Source organism: Pinus tabuliformis, chromosome 5_1, assembly GCF_031772625.1.
Source record: "Pinus tabuliformis cultivar Carrire ecotype Pingquan chromosome 5_1, CPIR1, whole genome shotgun sequence".
Taxonomy (NCBI): domain Eukaryota; kingdom Viridiplantae; phylum Streptophyta; class Pinopsida; order Pinales; family Pinaceae; genus Pinus; species Pinus tabuliformis.
In genome coordinates this window covers 369,054,569-369,060,633 of record NC_142305.1, presented here as the reverse complement: position 1 = coordinate 369,060,633, position 6,065 = coordinate 369,054,569, and positions in this window count along the sequence as shown.

Below are 6,065 nucleotides of genomic sequence, written 5' to 3'. Positions count from 1 at the left end.
TAGATGAACCCAATAATGCAATATACCAAAGCAAAATACTATAATCTACTTTTACTATCAATTTTCATTGCGGAAGCTTAAAATATTGAGCAAGATCGAGCTGAACACATATAACTAGAAGAAGAAGAATCAATTCACATGAAACACAGAAAACACTCAGGGGAAAGCCTCAGATAAAAACCCCACTATTTGTATTATCATAAAAGGTGGAAATACATCAGAATTATACACAGCCTTAGCTCTCATAGCTAGCTAGCTCTTAGTACAATCCTCCCGGATGCTCATAGGCAATCAAACATTCTCACAAGCCTTCTCCTCTGCCCTCCAAGCTCCTATTTCTTTGCACAATTCCTCTAGGATGATTATCCTTCACCTAGTGGAACACTTCTCCCACACACTACTCTAACACACTGTCAAAACTGTGTAATCCTCAAGAAACCTTAGCTTGACTGCATGCATGAGTTTCCTTTATAGGAAAACACATTCAACTAATAATACACTGTCCTTGACATTTAGCTCAACTGGGTCTTTCTCAGAATAGACCTGCAGGAGGTTTTGATGAGGGAATCTTCAGTTATCTAGAGTACACTCGTTGAGTGCATGCATGCATCAGCTGACTGATAACTCACAATTAGTTCCTCAAACAGTTTGGAACTAATTTAACTGGACTTAACTCAGTAAAATGAGCTAACTAATTACAACTCAAATATAGCTCAATATCATCTCCTTAATTAAGGGATATTCTCCTTAATTTAAGGGATAACTATTGCATGACTTCAGAAAGACTTCTAACTTTAATTTCTCCAACTAATTAATCCATAATGAATTAATTATTTATTTCCAAGCAGCTTGTGAGACTAAATTTGATTTTAATTCACAATTTTAATTCAAGGACAAATTAAAATTGGAATATCTGGATTCTATTTTTATCATTTCTTGTTGCTATTTTCAACAGTGTGTGCTTATTTTTTCTTTCTCTACTTTTATTCATAATTTCAATTCACGTGCATGCACTAATTACAGTTAAATACACAGATCTTAAAGTTTAATAAACTATAATAGCGTAGAATTTGAAGTATTCCAGTATAATATTATTAGATATGTTGTGACAAACTATCCAGTGGAGGAATCTCCACGACATTTTACAAATTAGTTATGGTGGTTCTATTCCTACTTGGGATATTTTTGAAAAGAAATTTATCAAGAAGTTTGGTGAAGATAAAACAAAAGCATTCTTAATTATGGAAAAGTCAAATAATAAAATGAATTTTACAAAATCAATTGAATATTTCAGCCACATATTCCATTCTATTCTTAATGGAATATAGAATGAGATCATGTGTTAGCTGAGGTTTATTCTACTTCCCTTCCTTCAAATGTGGTTTTTTCCACTATTGGAGCAAATAAAGAAATATCAACCTTCTATATGGAACAAGCTTTAAATGCTGTAAAACAAAATTTTGGAAAAAACATCCAAATAACTTTGTAGCAAGGCTATAACCAAAACAATTACCAAGAAAAAACCTTTAACTAGTAAAACTAAAACATTATGTTTTATTTTATTTTATATATTAATTAAAATGTTATGTTTTAATTTATTTTAATAATATAAATAATTAATATACGAATTGCATTTTGTTGCTTTCCCAAATTTATTGCACTGATTTTTAAATAATGGTTTTCTTTTTTGTAAATGCTCATTCTTAATTTATAATTTCATAAAATAAATATAAAATACTTTTAAAAATGAATGATTTTTAAAAACTATTTAGTCACACAACGCAATGTCAGCGTCACGTTCTATGGGTTGATTTCCTAGGAAGGTTGATTTCCTAGGAAGGTATTAGCAGAGCCGACTCTGACTATGGCGTAAGGTTTTATGGGTTGATTTCCTCGGAAGGTATTAGCAGAGCTGACTCTGACTATGGCGTGAGGTTCTATGGGTTGATTTCCTGGTAAGGTATTAGCAGAGCCGACTCTGATTAGGGCGTCTTCGCATTGATTTTTCCACCTCCATGATGTTGTATTAATTATTTTGATTATTGTCACACAACGATCTCTCTGAGGCTCAAATTTGTTTCTCGCTAACTATCTATTAAGACCGCGTCCATTTAATTTAACCAATGCATGCTTTATATAGGCAATTGAGAAAGGTGACAAAATCTAAAGTTTTCAACAATGCATTTCTTACCTTTTTTAAAGGACAAAAAAGAGAAATTCCATTTTTTAAAACATTATGCTATACGTTGTTTTTGAAATTGATTTTAATCTTAATTTTAATTCTTTTTATAAATATAATATATTTTGTTTCAAATATTGCTACGTTAAATTTTAAAGATATTTTTAAAGTCATCTAATAATTAATATTATATATGATTAAAAACTTTAATATAGTTTAATTATTAGTGGAAAATATTAATATTAATTATTATTGTATACGTTAAAAATTCTAAATATAACTTAATTATTAATAAACTATATAAATAGTAATTATTACTTATTATTTGTAAATGTTGTTATAAATTTGAAGAGGAAGTCGACAACATGTTTCCATGATTCTCTTTGAGGATTATAAACAACAATCCTTTGACATTTGGCGTAGTAGGTAGATAGGAGAAGGAATGGAAAACAAAAGGCATGGTGGATAGGTATATGGTTGGATGTGTTTGCAAGGAGCCTAAAGCCATTCTAATTAACATCTGGATTTTTGAACTTAGAAATTTTTATGATTCTACAAGATACTTGGTTTTACTAAATTAAATGCAAGTATTGAAATGTTTCAATCCAACAACATAATAATTTTACATTATGATTATTATACTTCAAAAAAAATTGTGACTTTGTAAAATGATTTGGTTAAAAGAATATTAGCTATGAAACAATGAAATTTAAAAAATATGGTTAACTGAAGGTTAATACAATCATACTCGACACTTTATGCACTTAAAATTTAGGACTAACACTTATACATTTCCCATTATTATGATTACATCCTTTTCAATCACCCCCAATGATTTTCTTTTTGTAACTCTATTTATGCTAACCTAGAGTATCTACAATGTAGTCTTTATTCAAATGTGGCAATGACTTCATACCTTTTAAAGTTCAATAATTAAACTAAGCGACAGGGAACGCTAGCTATGTTCCATTTTTTATTAATGCCTTGACAAAATAATTTATCGCAGTTTGTTAACATATTATAACGATGTTTGGATGGTCATGGTGAGTAAAGTAATCATTCGAAACCTTTTCATAGACAACGAATGGAGAGTTTCTCTCAAGAAAAAACATCTTCCAGAAAAAAAATCTACCACTGAAGAAACCATACAGTAGGCACATTTTGGGACACTTTAGGGTGATGGAATTTCAGGGTGTGATGTCATGGGTTTCTTGCAGTTAGTGCTTTCTCCTAACACACCTCAAGTATTTTCACCTACTATTAAGGTCACTGTTCCATGAGAATGATGACTTCCGTGATGTGGCATTAGTATTGGGTGGGCTCTAGAGTTTGTGCTTGCCATAATCTTTTTCCAAATGCGAGAGTGTGTGAGATGCTCATAGAATGTTTGATGAATTGTACGAACAAGATGTATGCTCGTGGATTGTGGTGATTTTAGTTCATTATGGTAGTGTAGAAAAACCATGTGATGCATTTGTAAAGCATCAACACGATGTGGTGTCTTGGACTATGATGACCATAGACTATACCTAGAATGGGAAAGAAAAAGAAGACCTGTCAAAGTTTCTCCTGCACACACCAATTCAACAGCCTTATAAAGAGGCGTATTAGTATAGATCGTTATTATAAACAAGTATGCCAAAGGTGGCGGGGCGAAACAATAATAACATGCAATATACTTGACATAATGTCTCAACAAGACATAGTAACTTGGGATTTATATAGAGCAATGACTCCTACTCTTGGCCCATGTTTCTTGCATCTAATGGAGGGTCTAAAGAAACTAAATATATATCTATATTAAAGTAAGAAATAACAACTACAAATTTATTACAATCCCAATATTTTCCAGGCCTTTTACTAGAAGGACTCTCTACATCAAGGTGAAAGTAGTTGATTTAGTATCTGTGCTCACTGCCAAACTTCAAGAACATATAAGAATCCTTGTTGGTTTTTTGTGGCTTCTTAAAAAAGGAAGGAAACTTAAGGAGGTGGTTTTACTCAATGATTATGGCATCACCAAGGATGCTTCAGTCTCTCTCATTGAAAGCTTAATTGGGGGTGCCAAGGGTGAGGGGTATCATTCTACTTCTAAGCCCATGTCTTTCAAGGATTCCCTCAAGCAAAGAACCAACTCTCTGACACATAAGGATCTCTTAAGTCCAACATTTGTAGTAGATCAATCTTTGGACACCTAATCTCTTGAGGTGACAATTGTTGCTACTAATGAAAGGGTGGTAGATTATCTAAAGTAATTATTTTCCATTTTAACATATTTTGGCCCCCGAGATCTACTATCCAGGAATTGGTATACCAAAAATAAACTCAGAATATATAGTTGATATTCTTCTCAAAAGGATTTTTTGTGTTATTCTTCAAAAAATTAGAGGATAGGCATAAGTCTTTCAACCAGAATCCTTGATTTTGGTGACAAGTTGTTCTATCAATTCAACTATGGTTCTCAGATTTCAATCCTTTTACCATGAAGTCATTGGCTACTCTAATATGTGTAAGATTGCCTAACTTACACATCCATTTAATCCAACCTGAAATCTTAGAAGATGTGGGTGATTTAAAAGGCAACTTCATCAAAATAGACAATGAAAGCATTTCAAAAGTAATTCTCACATGTGTTCACATATGCATTGAAGTTGACATAAGTGAAAGGTTACTAAGAAAAACCCTACTCGAGTGGATGGGTAAGGTCTCTTCATAATCGTTGGACTATGAAAATATTTCTTTCTGATACAGGCCTTGTCAACAGACTAGCCACCTTCATAATGCATGTCCCTTTTCAAAATGGGCTTCTCTCCCCTAGAAGTCTAAGAGAAATAGTCAAGGCTAGCTAGCTCTGAAGGAAGTAAAAGGATCCAAGAATACTATAGTTTAGAAGAGGGAAAATCCCTAGAAACATAAGACATCTACTAAAAAATAAACTCCTATAGACTCAATTCATCCTCTAGTAGCACCATCTCATTCCGCAGAATAGGAGCCCCATCACATTAATGAAAATTAAAGTAACTCATCCATAATTATGTTTGCAATAAATGTATGACAATGAACCCATTAATCAAATCATTCATATAGTTACAAGGAAATGACAAATATGGTTGAACCTCTATCAATGGAAATATCTCATAAAAATGATTAGAGTGGTTTGTGAAAAAGGGAAAACCCATGATATATTCTAGGATTTGGTACTAGGAATGTAGGGATATAATTGGGTTATTGTAATTATTGGTAATAGATAAATGTTGTAATCTATTCTTTTAAGTAATAGAATCTAATTTATACAAAAGATTTATTATTTATAAAAATATATTTTCTATTATACAAAGAAATTTTTTATTTTAACTTGTGAACGTTATATTAAATTACATATTTCATGTTTTCACAGTTTTGATATATATATATATATATATGTGTGTGTAGGGTTGAATTGGTTTTTATATTTACTTTCATGGTGCATATGGGTATCGGGTGGTTGGCTTTCCAATGGTTTTACTTAGATTCAACTATACCGGGGATGATATGGCCGAAAATCTTTGGGCTCCTTAACTGGAAACAAAAGTGAGAGTTGTCACATACAACTCAACAGTACAAGTGGTTTATAGGGGAACAAACATATTCATTACATAAAACCATCTGATGCATCTTCATGGTTACGATTTTTACGTTGTGGGATAAGGTTTCGGGAACTATAACCCAGATACCGACCCGTCTAAGTTTAATTTGGCTGATCCTCCACAGTGCAACACAGTAATCTCTCAAGTAAGCAAGTGGGTTGCCATAAGATTCAAAGTTGACAATCCAGGTATTTATATATAAATTTATTTTCTCTTCAATTTGATTATCTCATATTAAAATTATTTTCAAATTAGAGCTT